Raw genomic sequence first — 27,324 nt, forward strand, 5'->3', positions numbered from 1 at the left:
AGTGTATATTGTATGTATTACCTTCCTTTCACTGCACTACCCACTTCTTTTTAAGCCGTCTTCTACACTATGGTATGTCATAACCGTAGCAGGGTTCCCTCCCCCCTTTTTTGTGGCAGTAGTCCTACTGAATTTCTTTTACTGGATGTCTTATGCAAGACCTCTACTGCAGACTGAAGAAAGCTGCTGCCAGCGTCTGACCAATTCCACACTAGCAGTTGCTCCACCCCTGAGCTTCTGCTTTCCCTGGTTCGCTTTCCCCAGTTCAAGTGATCACTTTACCATCAGTTGCTGTGTGGGCCCATTTTGATCTGCGACCCCCTCCAATTTCCCTTGTGCCTTCCCGCTCTTGTTTTTTAGAGTTCCGGAAGCCACAAGGGAAACTGGAGGAAAGGGAGTCACAGATCAAAATTCCCCAGAAAAAGCAGAATCCCAGGAGCAGAGCAACTGCTAGTGAGGAATCAGTCTCTGAGTTCCTGCCACAGGAGGTGGAATTCACTGCCACAGGAGGCGGTGGCGGCCACAAGTATAGCCACCTTCAAGAGGGGTTTAGATAAAAATATGGAGCAGAGGTCCATCAGTGGCTATTAGCCACAGTGTGTGTGTGTGTGTGTGTATATATATATATATATATATATATATATATATATATATATATATATATATATATATATGTATTTTGCCACTGTGTGACACAGAGTGTTGGGCTGGATGGGCCATTGGCCTGATCTAACATGGCTTCTCTTAAGTTCTTATGAGTAGATAGTGCATACCTTAATGGACTGATGGTCTCAGTTCAGTATACTAAAGCTTCCTGTGTCATGTATATTGTAATTTTCTTTGAGTCTCAGCAACAAAGGTTAACAATAAATGAAAGAAGTAAATAAATAATATAACCTATTCCTCTGTGGATGTCTCACTTGCTCCCGTTCACTGTTTCTGCTTGCACTCTGGGCTGGGATAAGGTGCCACATTTTAATCTCAGGAACTACGTAAGAGAAGCCATGCTGGATCAGGCCAATGACCCATCCAGTCCAACACTCTGTCACACAGTGGCCAAAAGACCAGGTGCCAACAGGAGGTCCACTAGTGGGGCCAGGACACTAGAAGCCCTCCCGCTATTTGCCCCCCCCCAAGCACCAAAAATACAGAACATCATTACCCAGACAGAGAGTTCCATCTATAACCGGTGACTAATAGCCATTGATGGACCTCTGTTCCTTATGTTCATCCAATCCCAAATGTTTATCCAATCAGAAGCCACTACATATTGTTTATGAAACAATTTGCCACTTTTGAACTATACCATGGGTGTGCTGCAAATATAGAAACACTGCAGCTAGGATTCCCTTTGAAATCAAGGAGCTATGCCTTGACAAGCACGGTTGACATAAGTGACTAACAGTCTTGTGCAGGATTTCACACACAAAATATTTTGCAGGTGTGATGTTTTGACTGTTTATTAATGAGTTCCAGCATTCAGCAAGGCTAAGCCTGAGGGGAAACCCTCACAGTTTAACAGTTTAAATTAATTAAATCCAAGCTACCTTTTTCTAAAGCCATTTCCAAACATTTGGGACAGGAAGCTACAAAGGAAAGCTATCCAGCTCTGTGCTCCTGCTGTAGCAATGTGAATGCAAGTATTCATGTGGGTAAAGCTGCGTTATTCACTCAGAGGCTACAAATCCAACGCAGGCGAAGGCACCTGTAGGCCAATTAATCCCATTTGTTTCAAATACATTCTGTCTGAGCATCCCTCTATTTACATTCCTCTATTTGCAATATACATTAAGCACAGACATGTGCATATAATTAGAAAAGAAAAATCATGGTGAACATGATTGTCCTCAGAGTCCAAACTCATGCTTGTATATTTATGCACATGCACATACACTGCACATCAGGCCAACATGTGCACAAGCAATCTTCTGACTGGTATTTGCGCTCCAAATGAACACTCTTTCATGTATTTCCTAAGATGCTAAGAAATGCGGGAATACAACTCCGCGGCTTACTCATTACTGTATATGAGGTCCAGCATCATCTAATGCAGGCCTTGGATTCAGCAGGAGCTCACAGGAGCACAGCTCCTGAACCTTTCTGAGGGTTCCCCCTCCTCCACCTTGTCCATTGAATAGTAGGTACAGCTGCATAACGATCCCTGGATGAGCTCCACCACCTTTTTTTTCTACAAAGCGACCCCTGATCTAATGTAAAACAATGTTCTTATTTTATTAAAACATATATATTTTATGTATTTACTAAATTCATTTACATACCACCTTTCTTCCCTAATAGGGACTCAAAGAGGCTTACATTATTCTCATCCCCTCCATTTTACCCTCGCAACAACCCTGCAAGATAGGTTAGACTTAGAATGTGTGACTGGTCCAAGGAGATTCAGTGAGCTTCCATGGCATGAGTGTAGATTTGAATCTGGGTCACAACCTCTGCACCATATTGGCTCTCCCACTTTTCCTTTTGGTTCAGAGGTGGCTCTTTCACCATGATGAATGCTGCCAGGTACATTTATCTATCTAATCTATCTATCTATCTATCTATCTATCTATCTATCTATCTATCTATCTATCTATCTATCTATCTATCACATTTATATCCCGCCTTCCCCTAATGGGCTCAGGTCAGCTAACAGCAAGTAAGGGTATGTTTGTGTTTGTTGCCAACAACTGACTAAACAGCAGTCTAAGGCAAGAGATGGTATTGAGGGTGATGCTCAGCTGGAGTCTTGTGCACTGAGACTACATATATGCTTTCCAGATATGGCCTCCAGATATTACCATTACTGGGGAGGAGTTAAGACGACTCAAGGGTTGTCATGATGACACACCTTCCATAAAACCATGTATAGTTCACCTGTTCATGCAATCTGCAGCTCAGAACCAGCATTAAAAAACAAGTATCTGTAACAGGTTATAAAAATAGAAAGTAAAACAAACAAAAAACCCCCCAAAAAATCCAGTTTACCAGAACAATTCTAAAAATATCAGTCAGATCTACAAAGGCCCAGGTAAACTAGGATAACCTGGACTTTCTTTTTGGAAAAGTAGATGCCTGACCAACAATACCAGGGAAAGTCTTCTAAGCTCTGGATTCTAAATTCTGTGGAAAAGTCTTGATCTCCAATAATAACCTGTCTCGCTTCTGAAGGCAGGGGCAGGTGGGAAAGAAAATCTTTTCAGGCAAAGGAATAGTGCAAGGGCGGGGGATCATTTAGAAAATGTACATTGGACTTTGGAGAGCAGGCTGGCATATTAAGAGTTGCCAGTTTTAGAAGAGAAGCCTTCTGCTTTGTTCTTCCCCAAAATGCTGGTAAATTATCAGGCCAACACAAATTAAGGTCACCAACCCTTAAACCCTAACAGTAGTACAGGACATCATAAACACGATACTAAGAGCTATTTAAAACATTAGTGAAAGGTGTATATACAGGAAGTGGGACCGAGTTGTACTTTCAGTAATCATACATATTTCAACAACCTCTGCGTGAAAGCTTAGGTTCTTTGTTTGGACAAAATAATCAGGCAATAGTGCTGCATTCCTCACAAACTAATGAGAAAATAAATAATATAGGCAATGTGTGAGCTTACTCATTAAAAGCCGAGCCATGGGAGAACTGGGCTTTAAGCAAAAAAAAAAAAAGGAAGTATTACTAGGACAGAGGTTGGAAGGGGGCAAACAGTATACATGGGGTGCTGCCTGCTAAAGAACCATTATTAATTATTTTTCTCCATTTTATAAGCACGCTGTTGCTCTTTTAGCACCAAGTTTCTTACCTTTGACTGTAAGATACTTTGTTTTCAAGTCATAAATACTTTAGAGTCTTGGGACTAGACAGGAAGATCATAACATAACTCCAAAAGCCTTTTTTTTTCTTTTTTACTGCTAGAGGATGACTGGAGAGCTTATTCATTATTATTTGCAGAACTATTGACTGAACACTTAATAAACCAACCAGCCTTTTAAACCTCATTATTACCACAGTGTAACTTCTGGAATCTGTGGAGCTGTTTCAAGTTTGCCCCATCATCCTTCAAAAAACAATAAAATCTAAATTATGATGTGGATATGCTACTAACTTTGAAATATAAGTTAACTGTATACAACTGCAAAGATATAAATATTTGCAAATAATAAAGGCAGCATATGGTTTTGTCGTTTGAGGGAATCATATCTTTGATGGTTGAAGCAAAGAAATCCCAAACAGTAGGACATGACCAAAAGCATCATTGCATGAGTAGCCAGTGACCATAAAAGAATCCATGTGTATACTTGCAAGACAGAATATGTAGACAAAACTTTTTAAAAATTGGATTGATTTCTGCCCTGATTCCCACACCCCCAAACTGGAGAATCACAGCTTACAAAGAAAATGGGGGGGGGGGAATAATTGAAGCAAGGGAGGGGGGAATATGCAACGCAACTCTGACACCCAAACTGGTCCTGGATCTACTGGGCTCGCTCACTCCAATGGGAGTACATGGCGGTCCACTGAAAATGCTACATATTAAATATGACCGGGGGGGGGGGGAGGGAGGGACAGTCAAACCAGTTCTCCCCATTCCACATTAACCTTTGTCCATGCAGGTCTCATGACCCCTCAACATAGCTTTTTTAGTGGTCAAACAAGACCCTTTTGACACTTTTTCACCAATGAAAAAGCACATCCAGCCCTAATGGGATGCGCTCAGCTGGCCAGATTACCAATTATGCAGACCCATCTTAAATATTTTACATTAACTCTCCAATATAGTGCAGGAAAAAGACATTTTCCTTTTTTTTTTACTTAAAGCCATTTTTTCTTTCCCTTGTCATTCAGAAAATATTAAAGGTTTATCTAAATCTAGCATCTATGTCAGCAGGAATTATTCTAGTTATGTAGCACCAACAAGCTGCCAGATGATTAAATGAGTTCACACATTAGAAACCACCACAGTGGGAAATAATTAGCACTCCTTTTGGCAGAACATGTTAATGGCCTCTTTGATTAACTACCATCACTGCCTAAGGAAGTCATCCTTCCAGGTCAAGCCTGAGTCATACTGGCAGAATAACTAAAAGCAAAACCTGCTTTTAGTTTCTGTTACTGACTTTGATAGGACAAAGCTTACCAGATAGTCTTTAGTACCCTTTCTTTCATAAAAAGAGATAGGTAGAAGCTGAGGGTAACAATAGGGAAGTTTTACTTAGTGTATGTAGTCATTGTCCCCAGCATTTGGGTGACCTCACTCTTGTTAAACTCAAAATTAGCATGTGACTTTAAATACTCCTTCTTAAAACTATGACAGATTTCACTGTGGAACCTTACTTATTCCAGATATACATGAAAATAATCAAATACAGTCTTTGAAATCTCTTCAATATAAAAGGCTTTTTGAAATTTCTTCAATATATAAGACTCAGCGATGATGGGTGGATGGGTGGTGGATGGGTGATAGATGGGTGACAGATGGGTGACAGACAGACAGATAGATGGAGAGAGACAGACTGACCCATTGTGTTATAACATAAGAACATAAAAGAAGCCATGTTGGATCAGACCAATGGCCCATCCAGTCCAACCCTCTGTCACACAGTGGCCAAAAAAAAATTCTATAATCTATATCTGTATCTATATCTATCTATCTACCTCTGCTCCATATTTTTATCCAATCCCCTCTTGAAGCTGGCTATGCTTGTAGCCGCCACCACCTACTGTGGCAGTGAATTCCACATGTTAATCACCCTTTGGGTGAAGAAGTACTTCCTTTTATCTGTTTTAACCTGACTGCTCAACAATTTCATTGAATGCCCACGAGTTCTTGTATTGTGAGAAAGGGAGAAAAGTACTTCTTTCTCTACTTTCTCCATCCCATGCATAATCTTGTAAACCTCTATCATATCACCCTGCAGGCGACGTTTCTCCAAACTAAAGAGCCCCAAGCGTTTCAACCTTTCTTCATAGGGAAAGTGTTCCAACTCTTTAATCATTCTAGTTGCCCTTTTCTGCACTTTCTCCAATGCTATAATATCCTTTTTGAGGTGTGGCAACCAGAACTGCACACGGTACTCCAAATGAGACCGCACCATCGATTTATACAGGGGCATTATGATACTGGCTGATTTGTTATCAATTCCCTTCTTAATAATTCCCAGCATGTGTTATGTGATAGCAACTATGGCAGACTGCAAGACAAGCTCCCTGCGACACAGTCAAGGAATGAGTGACAACACTATGACAAGAGTATTGGCGGAGCCTAGTGGTGGTGGTGAAATTCACAGATTCAGGTTTTATTTCTGATACATATCATGGTTGAATTCAACAAATTTAGGAGATGAGAAGAAGCTTTAGTCCAATTCAAATTAATGGGGGCTGTGCTTTCTTTTAATATAGATGACATGCAATTTAGCCATATAAAAGAATATTAAATGTAAATTAAATAAGTTTAAAGGCATTGGACTACCTCTTAACATAATATTACTCTTTCTGCTTGTAAAGAAAAAAAATGCTGATAAGATTCCAAATACCTTTGCATTAAAGAGGTTTTGTTTTATTGAGCAGGAAGAGCCCCGTGGCACAGAGTGTTAAAGCTGCAGTACTGCAGTTCTAAGCTCTGCTCATGACCTGAGTTCGATTCCCGGTGGAAGCTGGGTTTTCAGGTAGCCAGCTTGAGGTTGACTCAGCCTTCAATCCTTCCGAGGTCGGTAAAATGAGTACGCAAGCTTGCTGGGGGGGGGGGAGTGTAGATGACTGGGGAAGGCAATGGCAAACCACCCCGTAAAGTCTGCCGTGCAAATGTTGTGAAAGCAACGTCACTCCAGAGTCAGAAACGACTGCTACTTACACAGGGGACCTTTCCTTTCCTTTATTGAGCACCAAAATGTGGGGTCAGTAAAACTCGAAAGAGAATAACTCATTTAGATCCAACTTAGATTGTGCTGAATATTACCAGTGTTTCAATACATTTTCAAGTAATACTTTTTCTAAATCCCAAGACTGATCTCTTACAAACTTAATAAATGACTTAAACTCAACAAGGGTACATTAATTAAACAGTAGTTGTAATTATGCAGGGTATTTTTTTCTGGTTCTCATTCATTTTTCTTGTACTGGCCTGGTGAAGACATAAAGCCATTTTTGTAGCCTAAACAATGTTTAAGATTCCAAATGTACAACGAAACCATGTCAGATTAAATCATAATCTCACATAACGTGCAAAACAAGACCTTGTGGCCACATGGCAGGCAGAGCCACTGAAGAAACATCTGCCTTAACTGTCTGTATCCATTTATAATTCCACTGGACCCTATGAATAGAGCAACTTATATAGAATAATCTGTAGAACAAACCTTATATTCATTGCTGTTCAGATTAAATAAAGTAAGAACCAGGACATGGGCTATTTATGTTTACTTACACATTCAACCAGGGCTTTCTTTGTAGAAAAATCACCTCATGAACTGATTTGTATATTAGGCCTCACAACCCGATATCACCATTGGTTTGCACAGGGCTTTTTGTATAGAAAAAGCCAGGAGTTCATTTGCATATTAGGCCACACCCCCTGACACAAAGCCAACCAGAAATGTGTTCCTGTGCGTTCCTTCTCAAAAAAGCCCTGAAATCAACTATATATTACAAAACTTTTAGATTCAGAATTAACTTCATGCACTGTGGCAATGCATTAAGACTAATCTAGCCTATTTTACATTACCTTTGCCCACAGACCCCATTCCCTTCTGATCCAATTTTAACATTGGCAACCAGCAATATAATGTGTCTGTCTAACAGGATGTAACTTCCCTCAAAGCTTCTCACAGGTAGTTCATTTATGATGGAGATTTGATGTCCAAAGAAAAACAAAGAAGGGAAAGAAACTTAACCCAAAAACTGGAGTAAGAAACCTAAAAGGTTAATATGCAATTAAAGGGCCAAACATTAAAAACAAAGTGTAAAAAAATCATAAAACATACATGTATTTATTGTAGAAAGCTAAAACCATTTAAGGGCCCATCATAAGCCTCTATCCTATGTAAAATCATAAAACCTCAATGGGAACCCACTCAACTTGACCTGACGTGTTTTGACCTAAATTGGTCTTCTTCAGAGGTGAGAAAGGTAAGTACACATATTGGTTCATAATACAGAACAGAATAAAACAATAGAACAAATGCTGGACCACAAGGAAATTTAGTGAAGTGACAAAGGCAAGAGTTGGCACATAGGCTCTGACTTTACTTGATCAATTCTGGACCACGTGGCATACAAAAAAACACTGAATGCTATAGGTATGCTCTTGATTAAGACATAAGGCTATAGAACAAGAGACCTCAAGAATATCTCTAAGCCTTTGTCACGTCACTAAATTTCCTTGTGGTCCAGCATTGTTCTATTGTTTTATTCTGTTCTGTATTACGAGTCAATATGTGTACTTACCTTTCTAACCTCTGAAGAAGACCAATTTAGGTCAAAATGCGTCAGGTCAAGTTGAGTGGGTTCCCATTGAGGTTTTATGATTTTACATAGGACAGAGGCTTATGATGGGCCCTTAAAAGGTTTTAGCTTTCTACAATAAATACATGTATGTTGATTTATGATTTTTTTACACTTTGTTTTTAATGTTCGGCCCTTTAATTGCATATTAATCTTTTAGGAGATTTGATGTCCACCAACAGCTGTGTGCCTGCCCGCTATACCAGCTGGATCACTTTTGCTGGGAAGTCACCCAATTCATGGGGGAGGGGGGAAACCAACGAACAATGATATACAGTGAGCAGAGATCACTTAAAGCAGACTAAACATTTCAGTTAGCATCAAATTCCTTCAAGGAACATATTGCCAGCATATGTGCGGGCACTGCAGGCAGTCAAATGCAGACTCATAAGGAAGACTAAATAAGGCACTGATTAAAATTCAAAATTCCCAGAAAAAGCATTAACCACTGCAGAACATTAACTTCCTTGAATAGATAAATTTACTGATTTCTCACTGTTGCCTCATAACAATTCAGTTTTTATCAAGTTGTAATAGTTAGGACTTCCAAATAGACACACATTCTAGGCTCACCTCAGTACATATCCTACTCTCTTTTCAGGTGCCAGGCTAAAACGCTTCTTTATACCCGAACATTATTCAATACCCTTAAATGCAGGATATTTGTTCAATTCATGAAATAATTTAATAATAAATCATAATTGGGGGAAAGGTGAGGGGAAGCTCCTTGTAACACCTTAAAAATAAATCAATGTGATACCTGCTGTGTTACTCAATAGCAGCAGAAAAGATTCACTTTCCACATTGTAAAAAAAAAAAAAAGAGTTGGAATCCCAGGGCTCTGGATCTTCCTATCCCAACACACATGGCCCTGCTGCTGCTCCTTGCTGTCTCTTCCTGTTCACACAGTCCTTGTCAAGGAAGTAACAAGACAGAAAAAGCCATAACTTATCTTCCAAATTAGGCTGAGAGGGGCTACTGCAGTGGCAAGAGCAACAAGAAAGTTGTTTCAATATGTTTGCACAAAAATGCAAGCTTCATAATGCCAACATCAAACCTTTGTTCCAAATCATATAAGTGCCGTGAAGTCAAAACCCTCACGGGGTTTTCAAGGCAAGGGATTAGCAAAAGTGGTTTCCTTCCTCTGCCTAGCAACCCCTGGTCTTTCTCAGTGGTCTTCCATACCAGGCCCAACCCTTCTTAGCTTTCAAGTTTTGACAAGCCCAAGCTTCTCTTCAGTATTCAGGCTACTATGCCCTGAATTAATAACCTTTTCAAACTGACACACTTTCAATCGTTGTCCGTCTTGCTTCCAGCAGATGGGACTAGACCACAGCAACTTCCTGATCAAGTTTGCTTGGAAAAACAACCCTGGGGACACAATACTTTGACTACAGTCTTTATTATAACTCCTTGGCAAAAGCTTACTATACCTTGAAGCAGTTTGAACTTGGAATTAAAACTGGAAAAGCTGCTAGACAGCATCCCTTCTTGAAACGTAAAAGTAAAATAAAATTGAATGTGAAGTCCAATTTCCATCATTATTTATTGGAAAAGGCAATTCCAGAAGATTGTCCTTCTGTTAGAACAATATAGTGAGGGTAAAACTACAGCTGATCTATGTTAAATAGGTGTCATGGCAAAGCAGACAGCGGGTAAACTCTACCCTCAAAGTTAATGCCTTTTCCATTTCCCAAGTCACACTGCATAATTAGCAATGAAAACAAGAGCACTGAGATTAATAGGAATTTGCACATTAATTGTATTATTCTGCTGACAAACAAGTCACAGGGTAGAATATGGAGCCTACTGCAGAAAACAGAATCCATACATTTAGTCTTCTTCTCTCCCTCCTACAACACTGTCCTGTTTTAGATCTTCTGGGTTGACTCATGAAGCAAGAGTTCCAGTGGATCTACAGGTGATCATCATAAAAGGGGGGGGGGAGCTCACTGAGAGTTTATAATATTGTTCCAGTGAAAGTTTTAAAGATAACTGAGAGTTCACAGTAATCATGCTGGAGGCATATATATATCCAGATCCCACCATCCTGACTGAAAACTTCACAGTCAGCTCATATTATTCCAATTCTGTGACAGCTGCACTGGCTACCAGTTAAGTTTCCTAATCCAATTCAAGGTGCTGATGTTAATCTTTAAAGCCCTTAAGTCTTGGACCCTCATATCTACAGGACTGCCCTTCTACAACTCCCCATGCTCCCTTCAGTCATCATCTATGGGCATCTTGTAGGTGCCTGGTCTTTGGGGTGGTTCAGTTAGCTGTCACCAGGGGAAGGGCCTTCTCAGTTGGGGCCCCTACCCCCTGGAATGCACTCTTGAATGACACCCATGTCCTGCTCGAATTGTTACTTTCTGCAGGGCATGCAAGGCTGAACTGTTCAGGTTCATCTTTGAAGAGTAATCCATATGTTTGGGTTGTTTTTTATTAGTGGTACGGAGCTATCCACATATTTTAATAGTTTAATATTTTAATGTTAATATTGACCTTATATTTGTTATTTGTTTTAATCTTATAATATGGTTTTAATGTTGTAAATTGCTACAAGACCCTTTGTGTGAGCAGTGATTTAAGAATCTAAAAAATATTAAGGAGTTGGGAGCCAGGAGAGAGAAGGTCAATCTCCTCTAGAACACTAGCTGGAGATGTTTCAGCCCTTTGTTCCACTGTGGGAATCTTGAATGGCTACCTAAAGTGGCTCTTGGTTCAGAACTTCAATGCCTTCGCATTTAGACAGGAAGTAATGTATAGTTTCAGCCATGACAAATGCCAAATGAAACTCACTATGTGATCTACCACCACCGCACTGCAAGTTTATCCCTGAGAAAAACAGTTAAGGGTCTGGAATGAGGGTGATGACAGAGGGGTCCCAGAAGAAGCAAAGCAAGCAAAGACATGTAGACTTGTGGATGATCATCTGTCCACAGCTAAGTCCTGTACACAGTATGACAGAATTAAGTTGCCTTGTGAAGACTAAACAGACCATCAGATTCCCCAAAGCACCATATTAGCAATATTTCACATTTGTATTGGTTTCCTAGTCTGCAATGCTAATATGAGCTCAGAGAGGTTTTCCAGGTTATCATGAAGCCATAACATCTATGCTTGCCTGGGAAGTATTTCTCAGTTTCTTGCAAAAAGCCCTAAACCTCAAGGTGCTGGATGCTTCAGTGCACACGGAACCTAATGTAGCTGCTGTGACATCTATGGCTGGGTATATCTGGGCACTCAAAGCACATTATTTTGAAGAGAGTAGTGGACGTTCACTGAGATGACTTTCCTTAAGAAACATTGCAATGATGCTTTCCAGACTACTCTGCATTGTAGTCCCTGATGAACTCTCAGTTTACAGGCATTTTAATTAAATGTACACTATAGAAGAGGAAGATAAATTATCAAGGGAAAATGAAGCTAATGACTCTCTCCTCAAGAGACCAAGATCATGCTTGGGTCACAGGTGCGCATGAGTCTCATAAACTCACTGTTTTCCCAACTGCTGAACATCACACATAAATAATATTAGCATTGAAATTTGTATTGAGTAAGAGGAGGCAATTGATGAGCTTATTACCTTTCATGTATCATAATAATTATCTAGCAATTATAACGCTTTTCTCTTTAGTTGGCAGTTGAACTCTTAGAACACTTCTACATCTTGGAATTGCCAGTGTGGAAGTTGCTTATAGTACACTTAATGTGGCAGATGCTCCACTTTAGGGGCAGATAGGGAAAGAGAAAAAAGGACCAGAAAAGGTGAAAGCAAGTGACAGAAAATTGGCATTAAAGATCACACAAAAGGATAATTGCATCAAAAGGGAAATGATACAGAAGACAAAGAAATAGAATGCTTGACACTCATCCTAGGACACATGAAGAAAGAGAACAGAGCAAATAAGCACTAAGATATGACTGAAACCATGACAGAATAGTACCCAAAATGCAAGACTCAAGAAAGGTGAAAAGAGGAGTTCACAAAAGAGTTTAGCTCTGTTTCGGATTGGATTAAGTTCAGTGAAGCCAATGAAAGTTACTCCATTTAGGATCTAGTGTAAAGAAAATAAGATCAAGAAAATAACCTACAAATAGCTGCAAGCGGGTGTCAATAAAACCCGCTGAACAAAAGGAGCAAATGCCAGATAGGACAAAATCAAGAGGGCGGGGGAGAGAGAGAGAAATGAAAGACACTGGCACAGAACAATATGTTCAAGAACTTTAGAAAGAAAATAAAAAAGAGGAATGGGGTGATAGATGAGTAAAATTTTGGTTTTATTGATGGGGGGGGGGAGGGAACAAAGATGAATGTTAAAGGAAGAAATGGAAAGAACCAGGGGACAGAGAATAGATTTCAAACTCAAAGAAGGAAATAGAGCGTAACAAAGGAAGAGGGGAGAAAAACAATAATCTGATAAACTATCTAGGGAGTAAGAAACAGAGCTTAAGGTAACAGAAGAACGGCTACAGCAACAGTGTAGAAGGACAAGATTGTATTGAAGAAACCTTACACAAAAAAAGAGATGACATAGAATGTTGTGCACATTAAACACTGCCTCTATGTCAATCACTCATAAACGCCACAGACTTTAACAAAACTGCACTGATGGACTTGGAATGTTCATAAACATTATAAGCACCAGTAAGGCATGAACAGAATTTCAATGAACACATTTGCTGTCAAGAGAATATAACATTGCTTGTTTATTTTATTTGAGCTATCTACTGTTTTTGTTTGGCCTATTAAATTGGCAACCCAGCTAACAAAAAAAAAGATCATAAAATATATTCAGCAAAGTTACACAAACTGCAGCAAACCAAAAATCAACTGCAGATAGATTGTGGAAGAAATGTTAGAGTAGCAGATAAAGCTAAAATTTGCCTTTTTAGGAGAAGTTAAGCAAAAAGTGAAGGGAAGAGCTGCCAGAAAAGACCATGGAGGGAAAAGCAAAAGGACCAAGCAGACATCAGGGGAAATATGATGAAATTAAAGAGCAGAGGACAGTAAATTTCACAGTTTACTAGGGTAGCCAGGTCTGTGTTAGAAAATACATGGAGACTCTGGAGGTGGAGCAGGAGAAAGTGGGTTTTTTGGAAGGAGAGGGGTCTCAGCAGGGTACAACATCATAGAGTCTACCCTTCGAAGTAGCCATTTTCTCCAGGGAAACTAATCTCCACTAGCTGGAGATTAGTTGTAAAAGTGGGAGATCTCCAGGCCCCACCTGGAGGCTGTCAACCCTACAGCTTACTTTTGATCATACATAAGTAATTGGCCAGATATGTTCTGAAAATCTCTAAAATATATGCTCTTTTGGCTAATCCACATAGACCAACGTATGAAATAATGAAAAGTTGACTTTTGCTGCAAAATACCTTCACATGCAGCTGTTCTTTCCAGATTTTAGATAATTCAGAAAAAAATGTAGTTTCCCAGTAGGCTTCACACAGTAATATTTATGATGCATTTGACTGCAGGCTCAAATCCAAAGGATTAACTCATGCACTGAAAACTGAAAGTCCCAGAATGAAGCTTCAAGGTTGCAATGGTCATAGAGTCTTCATACACTGCCCCTTTTCTAAATACAGAAAGACAAGATTCTTTTTTTTATCAGAACAAGGTATTTAATGTGTGCAAACTCTACACTCCCAGAATGTAATTCACTGAGTGTTTCCCCCCGCCCCTTTGGTCAGTAGTAGTAGGAGTAAAACTATACAATACTATAAACATTTTCCACATTTGATGCCAAGACATTTAGAATTTTAGACTAGAACCACTACTACTTTTGTTCTTTTAAGTTACAGCAGATCTCTTCAGACTCCATTTACCATTTGTTTGAAAATAATTTTCCAACTCTGTTTAGAGGTTTTATGAGACATTTCTAAATTCTGGAGTAAACCTTTTACAACGTTTCTGATGATGATCAGGAGTCAGGACGCACATACAAGTACCATTTGGGTCATCTATGAGTCTAATGCTGGAAAAGGTATATTGTCTGCATTGAAATATAAAATCCAATTTCTGCTTTAAAAAATCACATTCCAAGAAAAGGGCAAGTTCAGCTTTACAGAGGCACTGGCAGATTTCAAAAGAGAAAACAGTTGTACCCATGGCACCCATCGATACTTTTTCTGGTGCTCAACAAATGTTTTAGACTGTGGGCAGGTCAAGTGGGGCTTCTACACAGCATGACTTCTGATTGGCCACTGGAGACATAACTGACTGTCGGGATTTCAGAAGACGTTTCTTCAGCAGGACTGCCACCATAGCACAAGGAATATCACTGCATGACTGAAGGTACACTGTGTATAAGCAACAAAATGTTTTTAAACAATATGCTGACTTTAAAAGGCATCCCAATAAGCAGAGTTTCTGCCTGAAATGATGAAGAGACAATACCAGAGTTACACATAACCCCACTCACTGATATTTTGGCAGCTATTTTACAGTTGGCTCCCCCTCCCTGTGTCAAAATTCCAAAGATGCCCACTAGCACAAAAAGGCTGGGGACCTCTAGGATAAGACATCATGGGATGACTAGCATATCTGATGTTTTCTATTTTATTAAATTTTCAGGCCTTCAAGGACATGGGCAAATTTTACATGTAAAACTGTATTTTATTTGTAAAGCTATAAAGACCCTAATCCAATGCACACAGTCTAAATGGGCACCTATCCCATCCATGTGAAATGGAGTCATCCGAATGTTGGGAACAGCTGGAAAAAAATGCAACTATCGGGCAGGGAATACCCTATTTAATAGGTCACAATTCATTTCTATTAACAACCACACCTGTTATAAACCCTGAGTTTACTTAAACAACCATTAGTATTTCAAGTAGGAAACTGTGCCCAAGCCACAACACAATAAGGCTCGAGAAAGCTTAAAAGACACACATATATATATACCAACTGTCTGAATCACAGGCATCCATAGCTTTTCTCTGTCTGACTAACATAGCACAAATCATCACAAAGAAAGTTCTGTGTGCCAAAGTGGTTACAGGCAGAGGAATAGGGTAAGAACAACAAAGTGTTTAAACTAGGATTAATTGAGAAAATTACTGTTTAATTACAAGCAGCAGAATAAATACATGTTTGAATTATTTGTAGCAACTACATTGGGTCAACGTCAGAACTAATGTCAGGTCAGCATATAGTGATGTGATTAGATACTAATGTGGTATTATGAACCACAACTGGATGAGTGGGGCAACAAAATCCCTCATTTTGTTAATCACAGGGATAACAGTAATGTAGATGGGTTATCAAGGAGAGGATAAAGCAAACGTGGGCAAGCATAGCCGTCTGGAAAGCAGGAGACTAAAGAATGCTTTTGGATAACTGCAATTTTGTGTTTTGATTTATTAGCTTGAGTTTCAGGTTAAGTCGTTGATTGAACCTTTTGTAGTATATGTCTGCTCTTGCAATCATGCTAGAAGTAAAGTAATAAATATTTAAGCTAATTTTAAATGATTAAAGGCTGCAATCCTATGCAAACATGCCTAAAAGTAAGCATTATTGAACAAAAGTGTGTGTGGGGGGGGGTAAAATAAATGTGCAAAGGATTGTACTGCATGTTGGGTGCTTCACTTTTTTCACTCAACGAAGTTCCATTACTGTTCTCTGTAAAGATATTCCAACAATTCTGTATTCTTTATAATACAGGATGAAATCAGACAGCCTACTAGAAAAAAAGGGAGGAAAAGACAAGGAGGAGACTAACAAAACAACAGAATAGCCTGGTCAGAAGCACATTTTAGTGCTAATGTTCAGTGGGAAAAATCTTTTTCCAAGAGGCATCAAGGAAGAACACTGAAGTTAGAAAGAAGTTATTTCACATATCCTACTTTTCTCTTCCATGGTGACCTGAAGATGCTTAGAATATTCTCTTTTCCAGTGTATTCTCCTTACAACTCTGTGTGGTAGTTTAGGCTGAGAATGTGTGACTGGGTCACCCAGCAGTCTTTCCTTGGCACAAAGGGGATTTGAAGAACAACAAAAAGAGTTGGTTTTACACCTCACCCTTCACTATCTGAAGGAGTCTCAAAGTGACTTACAATCACCTTCCCTTCTCCCAACAACACACACACCCTGTGAGACAGGTGGGGTTGAGAAAACTGTGAGAGAACTGTGACTGGCCCAAGGTCACCCAGCTGGAGGAGTGAGGAATCAAATCCAGTTCTCCGGATTAGAGTCTGCTGCTCTTAACTTGCTCCCCTGAACCAGGACCTCCCACATCCTAGTCTACCAATCTAACTACTATACCATCCTGGCCTGAGTTAGAGGAGCACAATGCTTTTGAAATAGTTTAGATTAATATTTGAATAAATACTTCATCTAGGTATACAATTAAATGGTATTCTTTTAACTGAAAAGTTGTGGGGCTCTGCTGTCTCCCACTGTATATATGATGCTACCTTTGCCTCAGTCTCAGATCTTTTTGTACAAGAAGAAAATGCATTCCTGTGAACATTTATTGAAGGGAGCAATTTATTAATTTACTTCATTTACAGTCCCTATTTACCTAGGGTTGGTTTAAAAAATAAAGTCACACACACATCATGCCAACTAAACAAAAGGTTCTACAGCATGACAAAGTTTCAGTCCAGTGGCACCTTTCAGACCAAGAATGTTTTATACTTTATAACTTTGTTGGTCTTAAAGGACACAAACTTTGTCCTGCTGCTTCAGATCAACATGGCTACTCACCTGGTTATACCGCACAATATAGATCAATGAGTTTACTGGTTGTCATTTCTTCTAGAGAATTAGCAACAATTCAGTTCTTATTCTCTCAAGTTATACTTGTAAATATGCAGATAACAGAATGGACATCAGCAACCTTTGGTCAATGTGGCAAGAGTTATTCCCTAGGCATTCCAAAATGCTGATATTAGAATCTTCCTTGCCCCATCTTTTTCATTACAGGACCTGTTAAAAGCTTCTTGGCTCATAACTTGGCTCTGATCATTTTGCCTTGTATCAAAAGCTGGGCCCCCTCTCTATCTAACCACCATTTGCACAGAGTTAGAAAAGCTGCCACACTTTGTAACATAAAACACTCAAAAAGTGCACAGCAGCTGTTCATATTTGCAAGGAAAGTCTGTTATAATAATGATGTAATGGAAAAAAGTCTGGAATCGATTAGAAAGTATCAGACAGGCAAGCCATTCAGTCCCTTGAAACAATGTGCATTCACATGTTGCACTGTGTGCCACTGCAGCACAAATCAGAAAAAGAATGGACTACAACATCTTAATGAAGTACAGCAACTCACACATGGTTTTTAGAGTTTTATTTTAATAAACTCTGTTTACAACTGGGTGGAAGCCTGCATACAAGTCTAGCTCATCTTCAAATTGCTCAGGGCCCTGTTCTCCAGTGTCTGTAATGAAATGTGTATAAAATGCACAGCTGACAGGGTGTGCTTGCTCTTATACACACTTGCATAATAGAGTTCATGGCAGCTAAAAAACTCCTTCGAGAGACAGAAGAAACACATTTGAACAACTTGAATATGGATGTGTAGGATGAGTTGTTTTTTTTTTTTAAAAATACTGTCCTTTCAACTTTCATTGCTTATAATCAAAGCTTTCCATGTTAACATTTCAATGGAATTTGTGCAACAACGACAGCTTCAGCACTTGGAGGAGGAAAGTGCCATTAAATCACAGCTGATTTACAGCAACCCTGTAGGGTTTTCAAGGCAAGAGATGTTCAGAGGTGGCTTGCCTTTGCACAGTAATCCTGTGCACTGTGCAGTAATCCTGGTATTCCTTGGTGGTCTCCCATCTAAGTGCTAACCAAATCTTGCTGGTCTCTAGGCTGCTACTAGACTTGAATCTGGTTCTTCTACAGCAAGCTGACACAATTACCCTGAAGAAACTGATCTACTGGAAAGGTTAGGGCTGACAGCAGACAAGCCATACTTGTTCCTTTCAGTCACAAAGGCAAGGATGGAAAAGAGCTTGAAGCTAAGGAAGGCGAACAGTGATGGAGGAGGCAGACTATGAACAGCATACCCAGATATGAGGCTGGTTTGAGTAAGAAAAGGATTGTATTAGGCATCCAGTCAAGTGGAAAGCTAGACCAAGAGCCAACGGGGACTCATGAGACCCCTGAAATAATGAGATGTAGTACAGAGTGGAAAATGTCCAAGGTTTTTCTGTTAGTTGCACCTTGGCCTTGAATGATTCCAGATAACACCAGCCAGAAAAGTGCCAGCCAGTGTGGAAGCAACTTGTCCACAACCCTTGCGTGCTGCTGTGCTTTAGACTTCTGTGTGCTCTAACCTTCTGGACTATGACTTGGCTTGTGCTCTTTGGATCTGTCCTTCTGGTTTGATGCTTGAGCTTTCAAATAGCTGTGCTTTGACCCCGGACGATTTACACCTATTGCCTGAACCAGGACAGCTATTCTCTTAGAGCACTTATTCTGTCTACAAATCTTTGAGGGTTGCTGTGAGAATAAAATGAAAGAGAAGCACAAATACCACCCTGAGCTTTGTGGCAGAAGTAAAAATCAAATTTCGATTGATCAAAATAGACAGTTCTTCCACAACAGTTTTAATGACAGCCCTTTTCATCAATCATTGTCCAGTGGATATTTGGATTGTAATTTAAACAGCAAAAATCACATACAGATTAGTGTAAAGAATAAAATAAACAAAACCAAAAATGCATGAACATTTTGTGTTCATTAATCTATGGGGAAATTATGTCCAATAGACAATAGAAACAAGCCATGTGTGTCTAGAAGCAAGGCTACTCAGAGAACAATGGCATGCAATGGCAAGCCAATGTGCACTTTGATTGGACAAGGATATGAACATATTAGCAAGTGAACTAACATGCAAGTTCATAATTCAGAAAGCCCTAATTAATAATCACAGGGTGCCGTCCAGTTGCAGCTCCAAGGTCATGGGGTGTTCAAGGAAAGAGTTGAGCAGAGGTGGTTTGCCTTTCTCTGGGTAGCAGCCCTGGATTTCCTTGGGGGTCTCTCATCCAAGTACTAACTGTGGCTGACCCTGCTTAGCTTCAGAGCTCTGACAAGACAGAGATAAACTAGACTATCAGGCTGCTTCATAAAGCCCTGCCCTTGTAAAAATTGCCTATCTGCTTTTGTAGATGAATGTTCAAAGCATGCTATAGCTTACTTCTAATAAGTACTCTACTATAAGTAGAAGAAGAGCCCCGTGGTGCAGAGTGGTAAAGCTGCAGTACTGCAGTCCTAAGCTCCGCTCACAACCTGAGTTCGATCCTGGCGGAAGCTGGGTTCAAGTAGCCGGCTTGAGGTTGACTCAGCCGTCCATCCTTCTGAGGTCAGTAAAATGAATACCCAGCTTGCTGGGGGGAAAGTGTAGATGACTGGGGAAGGCAATGGCAAACCACCCCATAAAAAGTCTGCCGTGAAAAAATTGTGAAAGCAACATCACCCCAGAGTCGGAAACGACTGGAGCTTGCACAGGGGACTACCTTTACCTTTTTTATAAGTAGAAGACAATTCCATTTGCTCAAGAGGAAAAGTTAAATTTGTATTGATTTTCTCCCCATGTGCACCCCACACACAAGGTTACCCCACATCAAATGCTATTTCAAAACTGCCACTTCTCCTGACTCTTGGGTGCAACCTTTCAGGGAAGAGAGGGCTGAATGGGAACAGCAGAGGTCCTGTTCCACAAGCCACATGCAATTTACAATTCTTAGGATTCACTTTAGTCATTTTTCTGGCACTGTTGCAACAACCACAGAAACAGCCAAGAAGATTTTGCATATTTATTAACAGCATAAATTTTCGGTGGAGCCCACGTCACCTTTATTTGTTAAGCAAATGATGCATTGTTTTGTAATCAGAGAACACGGACATAATTTGCTAGAATGCAAAGTATTCTAAAAAGTGTCAATCCTTAACAATAAATAGGTTGTACAGATGTACAATAAAATATTCCTATAAATTCTTTGAACTATATCTGGATCTCATTCTGGCAATGCAGCAGTCTCTCTCAAACCAACTGACATAAAACACTGGAGGTATATACATCAAAGGGAGATTTGGCCTGAATAAAACGGAATACTAACAGAGGAATCCAGCCATTTTATATATATTGAACCACAGTTCGGAGACAAAAGAAATTGGCAAAATAGATGTCTCTCTCTCTCCTCATCCCTTTTTCTCTTAGCCACATGCAATGCACATGCTATTTTACATGTGATCCTATATGGTGATAGAAAGTGCCATCAAGTCACAGCTGACTTTCTTGCTTTCAAGACAACAGTGGTTTGCCATTGCCTGCCTCTGAGTCACAACCCTGGACTTCTTGCTAGTCTCTCATCCAAGTACTAAGCAGGGCCAACACTGCTTAGCTTCCAAGATCTGATGAGATCAAGCTAGCCTGAGCGACCCACATCAGGACAAAATCCCATATACACATTCACATTATTTTATAAACATACACGTGTGCAAAAATACCACATACACATCTTGTCACACATACAGATACATACCCTCTCCTGAGAACTCAAGATCCAAGGTGGGTAAAGGTAACTATACATACACTAGTGTACATACACAGTCATGCTAACATACTTAATGTTCACACTGGGTTAAGCAAAGACTGAAAATATCGCTTTCAGAAATACCACACAGACTTCAGTAATCTTCTTTGCAACGCTCCTATGGCTCTTACTGAAAACAATTACATTAATGAGAAAGCAAAAGCATGGAAAACAGCAGTGCTGTAACTCTAATTCTCTAACAGTGCTCATAATGCAAACAGGAATACTGACTGTGTTACCAGCACAGACATGGACAACATTTGCCTTTATTGTACCTGAGCATACAGCAAAATGTCAGAATTTCTTTACTTACAAGGAAAGGGTCAAATTTTGCCTAGCTTGCCAACTGTGATTTTAGGATTCCGCCCCCCCAACCCCAACAAATATAACAGCTTCCCACTAGTAATTTATGATGATTACACAATTGTTCAATGGTTCAACTTAATAAACCCCCACTCTCAAAAACCTATTCCCTTAAGCATATCAGAGATTTACATTTTGCCAATGCAGTAGGGTTGCTAATCCCCAGGTGGGAGCAGGGGATCCCCTGGTTTGGAGATCGTCACCCTGCTTCAGGGTCATCAGAAAGCAGGGGGAGAGGGAAATGTCTGCTGGGCATTCCATTATTCCCTATGGAGACTGATTCCCATAGGGCATAATGGAGAATTGATCCACGGGTATCCGGAGTTCTGGGGGAGCTGTTTTTTGAGATAGAGGTACCAAATCTTCAGCATAGCATTCAGTGCCTCTCCCCAAAATACTCTCCAAGGTTCAAAAGGATTGGACCAGGGGGTTCAATTCGATGAGCCCAAAAGAAAGTTCCCCTACCCTTCATTATTCCCAATAGAGGGAAGGCATTTAAAAGGTGCATGGTCCCTTTAAATGTGATGGCCAGAACTCCCTTTGGAGTTAAATTATGCCTGTCACAACCTTGCTCCTGGCTCCACCTCCAAAGTCCCCAGATACTTCTTGAATTGGACTTTGCAACCCTATAATGCAGACTTCTTGGCTTACAGAAACACTTAAAAAAAAAAAAGTTGTATTTCAATACATAGTATTGCACAAAAATCATACTGAGACTTCAAGGAATATCTTGGGAGCATGGGCCTGCTAATTCTATAAGCAGAACTAAAAAAAACCTGATAGAACGCCTGTTTTGACCTCACCCCACAACAGAGTGGGCATGGAAATGGGCTTTACTGCCAGCCCATGAAGACAGAGAACCTTCCATCTGAGGCAGCCAATCAGGGACAGGTTGCCCCCAGCCTACTTCCACAGTTCCTTCTTCTCCTCTTTAGCAAGAAAATTAGTAGCACATTCAGCCATTATTTAGCTACTCTTTAGCTACAGCATGACTTCTATAGAAATCTGTGCCAGAGGAAATGTTTGGCGGCAATACTACAACCTGACATACTGACTGCCAAGTGGTGCCCTGCCTTCTATAAGCATGGGAGCCCTGTGAAAAGAAGAAATGTTTTGACTGCCATTCTTACATGAAATATAAGGATTGTGTTACTGAATTATAAATTAAACAAATTAAAAACACACACTTGGTAAACCACAGCATTCTTTTTACAACAACCCATGAAACTAATCAATGGATCAAATTATTTGAATAAAAGGCTTGAATGAGTAGAGTGAAACATCAAACTCTTACCAGCTTTTAATGCACTCAGCCACTTAAATAAATCAAACTTGCTTGCAGCATATTACATACAGCAGATGGATGAACACTGCTTAGCAAAAGGACACTTTTACAGGTTGCCAACTTCCTTTATGCATGCCTAAGTAGATATGAATGCTAGATTCATGTAAATTAACATGTGCCACAATCCTAATATACATGGGTTTCCACTAGGGTTACCTGCCAATCACCACTGTTACTGGTATGATCTGGAAGTGACAATGGGGAGCTCTAGGAACCACCAGAAACTCTACGGCTAAACCACTGAGCTATGTCACATGCCCCCATAAAACCATCCCCAACCCTCATGATGGTTGCCAGGCTTGGTCTGGAAACCCTAGTTTCCAATATGTATAGAAACGGAAGTCAATGCCAGTTGTAGCTTTTCACCTCATGCATAGCTTTGTGAGCACCTCATGCATAGATGAGCTTCAGTCTCAACTTGAAACCATATGTAATTTGACTAATTCTGTATCCAACTCTGAAATAGAGTGGCTTTAATTGTTTAATTGTTATTTTAATTGCTTTTAATCATTTGATCTTGTACTCCACCCTGAGCCTGCTTGCAGAGTAGGACAGAATAAAACCAAAACAATAAAATAGGTAGAACTGTAGCTAAACAAAGTCACTGCACTAGAGTTGTGTGATTTTTTAGAATCAATATTTTTCTGTTTAGGTCTGCTGAATCCCAATTTATTTATTTTTTTTTGGGGGGGGGGGGATTTCCAGAAAATCCAGTATGGTATTGGGATCTGGAATTTTTCTGAAATCCTGATTTTTTTTTCCAGGACCAATAGATCCAAGAAAAATATCAGTAATAACAATAGCAAAAAGCCAGCCTGATCCAGGGGCTTGCTTGGTTTCTCCTGTAGCATGGTTTAAACATCCGGCTGGGATGGGTGACTGGGATGGCTTCTCCTGCAGTACAGTTTAAACTGCACTGCAGGAGAAGCTGGCCCCAGGATCTACTGTACCATGGCTATCAGATTGTTCACTGTGGCACAGCAGCTTCTGTTGCAGACACCTCCTATAGCAACCAACCCCAAGCCAAGCAAATAGAAACAGTCTGCTTCCCCCAGCACAGTTAATCCTCAGGCTGTCTTTAAAGGGACTGCCTTTAAAGGGACTTTAAACTTTAAAGGGACTGTGGTAGAAGCCCGGCAAAGGACAGGTTTCTTACCTGTAACTGGTGATCTTCGAGTGGTCATCTGTGCAATCACACATATGGGTAATCCGCAGGATTGGCCCCGACCTCGGAGAGTTCAAAGCAATCTTGATCGTAGATCTGGCGCGCCTCCCACTTGTCCTGGGAGGAGACAGCTACTGCGCATGCCTGGACAAGGGGGAGGTGCTTAGCCACTCAGTTTCTTCCCGCCGCCGGATAGGTGGAAATAACTGTGCTTACTAGCTTCCAGCAGCGGGGAAGGCTGGGTGGGTCTGTGTGATTGCACAGATGACCACTCGAAGATCACCAGTTACAGGTAAGAAACCTGTCCATCTTCTTCGTGGTCTCTGTGCATTCACACATATGGGTGATTAGCGAGCCATTTCTTCGGAGGTGGGTGCTGGACCTGTAAGAACATGAAGGGTTAGAGCGTAACGTAATGATAGTGGTACTCACAGTGGTTAGTCGAAGATCGATCGTAGCACTGCTTGTCCGAAGGAGGCATCTCGCCGGGCACGGACGTCGAGAGCGTAGTGCGAGGCGAAGGTAGATGTGGAGGACCAGACGGCTGCAGCGCATATGTCCTCTATAGGGATGCCTTTCATGAAGGCAGACGAGGTAGCCACGGCTCTGGTTGAGTGGGCTCGTATATGTTGAGGGATTGGTTGTTTTGCCAGCTGGTAACAGAGTTCGATGGCAGCAACAATCCATTTGGAGAGTCTCTGAGTAGATATTCTGCTGCCCTTATTATGGGTAGCGTAGGTGACAAAGAGTCTAGGGTCTTTACGGATTTGGCGGGTTCTGTCTATGTAGAAGGCTAGGGCTCTCCGTGCATCCAGGTTGTGGAGTGCCCTTTGTCCCGCGTCCGCGGGGTGCTGGAAGAAGGCTGGTATAGTGGACTGTCTTCCTAGGTGAAAGGTAGAGACGACCTTGGGTAGGAAGGTCGGGTCAGGTCGGAGGACCACCGTACTGTTATGAAATATCGTATACGGTGGGTCTGCTCTGAATGCGCAGATGTCACTGGCCCTCTTGCCTGTGGTGAGGGCCGTAAGTAGTGCCGTCTTCCATGACAGCAGGTGTAGTGGGATGGAGGCCATGGGCTCGAAGGGTGGTTTCATGAGTTGGCTCAGGACTAGGGACAGGCTCCAGGTGGGTAGAACTTGTTTGATTGGTGGGTGTAGGCGAATGATGCCCTTGAGGAAAGCTCTGGTCGCGTGGTGAGAGAATACCGTTGTGCCATCGATGCGGGGGTGGAAGGCAGAGATGGCTGCCAGGTGTACCTTCAGGGAAGAATACGACAGACCCGCTCTGGAGAGCGTTAAGGTGTAAGTTAGTACCTGAGGTATAGTGGCGAGGTTGGGGTCGAAGTTGTGCTGTGAGGCATAGTGTGAGAAGCGTTTCCACTTAAATAGATAGGATTTCCTAGTAGATGGTTTTCTGGAGTTCACTAGGACCTGACGGACCTCCGGAGGGAAGTCTAGAAACTGATTCTCCAGGCTGTTAATTTGAGCGATGCCGGGTTGTGGTGAAGGACCCTGCCGCCCTGTTGAGAGAGGAGATCCCGTGTTTGAGGGAGCTGGATGAAGGTATTGTTGGACAGGAGCAGCAAGGTCGTAAACCAGGGTTGGCGCGGCCACCATGGAGTTATGAGGATGCAGTTTGTGTGGTCTACCTGAATCTTCTGTAGAACTCTGGTGATAAGTGGAATGGGCGGAAAGAGGTAGTGGAGTGTTCCTTTCCAAGTTTGTATGAAGGCATCCCCCCTGGAGAGGTGGGATGGAGGACCTCTCATGTAGAAGCGGGTGCATTGGGCATTTGACGGTGAAGCAAATACATCTATCTTCGGTTGTCCGAAGATGCTGAATATCTGTCTGATGTATCGGCTGTTGATAGACCACTCGTGGTTGTTGGTGGAGTGGCGGCTCAGGGCGTCTGCCTGGGTGTTCTCGGCCCCTGGTAGGTGTACGGCCGTGAGGAAGATGCCCTGGCTTATGCTCCAATGCCACAGGGCTAGGGCTCTCTTGCAGAGTCTGACGGAGGCGGTGCCGCCCTGCCTGTTGATGTAAAAGACTGTGGCGATGTTGTCGGAGGTGATCTGGACGTGCTGGTTCTTTAGCGATGGGAGGAAGGACCGCAAAGCCTTGTGCACTGCGATGAGCTCCAGGCAGTTTATGTGGAGAGAGCGTTCGTAGTCTGTCCACTGGCCCTGCACCGTGAGGTCTTCCAAGTGGGCTCCCCATCCCCAGTTGGAGGCATCTGTGGTTACAATCACCGAGGGCGGTGTCTGCTTGAATGGCATGCCCTTGTAGAGGTGACGTTCCTTGGTCCACCATTTGAGGGATGGTACAATGTGTAGTGGAAGGGTGAGCAGTGTGGATTGATGTTGTGTGTGAGGGCGGAAAGTTCTTACGAACCACATTTGGAGGGGACGCATGTGCAGCTTCGCAAACCGCAGAACTGCTGTGGTTGCTGCCATGAGGCCTAGCATTCTCTGGAAGGTGAGCGCTGTTTGGGAGCGCTGGGCGATGATAGTGTTGGCCAGTGACATTATGGCGAGTGCCCTGTCCTGAGGTAGGAAAGCCGTTTGCGAGAGCGTGGAGATGTCTGCTCCTATGAATTGGATCCTCTGGGTAGGGACTAGTTTGGATTTTGAGAGGTTGACTAGGAGGCCTAAGGTGGCCAGGGTGGAGAGGGTGGTCGAGACGTCCAGTTGTAGTTGCTCCCTGGAATGGGCGACGATCAGCCAGTCGTCTATGTACGGGAAGATTGATATCTGCTGCTGGCGTAATGTGGCTGCTACTACTGCCATGCACTTGGTGAAGACCCTTGGTGCTGTGGCGAGACCGAAGGGAAGGGAGCAGAACTGGAAGTGCTGCTTCCCTATGGCGAACCTGAGGAATCTTCTGTGATGATGGTTGATTGTAATGTGGAAGTAGGCGTCCTGGAGGTCTATGGACGCCATCCATGCTCGTTCTGGGATGAGCGGGAGGATTGCCTGAAGCGTGACCATACGGAATTTCTTGTAGGTTATGTGTAGGTTGAGTTTGCGGAGGTCGAGAATGGGTCGGAGTCCTCCGTCCTTTTTTGGCACCAGGAAGTACCGGGAGTAGAAGCCGGTGCGATGGTATTGGGGTGGGACTGGTTCTATCGCGCCTTTGTCCAGCAGAGACGCGATTTCCGTCTGCAGGGGTGCGGACGGGGGTGTGGTGAGGAACCGGTGGTGCTTTGGAGTGGACGTAAACTCTATTAGGTAGCCTCTTTGAATGATGGCGAGGACCCAGGCGTCCGATGTTATGGTCCTCCAGGCAGTGTAGAATGGTTGTAGTCGTGTTGATGGGTTTGGCTGATGGAGGGAGACTGGACGGCTCGGGGCAGGGAGGTCAGAGAGACGGTTTGGGTGTGGTTGAAGGTTTCTTGGTT

General features: G+C 41.8%; 1 protein-coding gene across 2 annotated transcripts in view; it reads right to left on the reverse strand.

The window, feature by feature from the left end:
* Window positions 1-27,324, reverse strand: part of BMPR1B (bone morphogenetic protein receptor type 1B) — a 232,440-nt gene that overhangs the window by 174,341 nt on the left and 30,775 nt on the right. The window lies entirely within an intron of this gene.

The sequence above is a fragment of the Heteronotia binoei genome, chromosome 9, assembly GCF_032191835.1.
Source record: "Heteronotia binoei isolate CCM8104 ecotype False Entrance Well chromosome 9, APGP_CSIRO_Hbin_v1, whole genome shotgun sequence".
Taxonomy (NCBI): domain Eukaryota; kingdom Metazoa; phylum Chordata; class Lepidosauria; order Squamata; family Gekkonidae; genus Heteronotia; species Heteronotia binoei.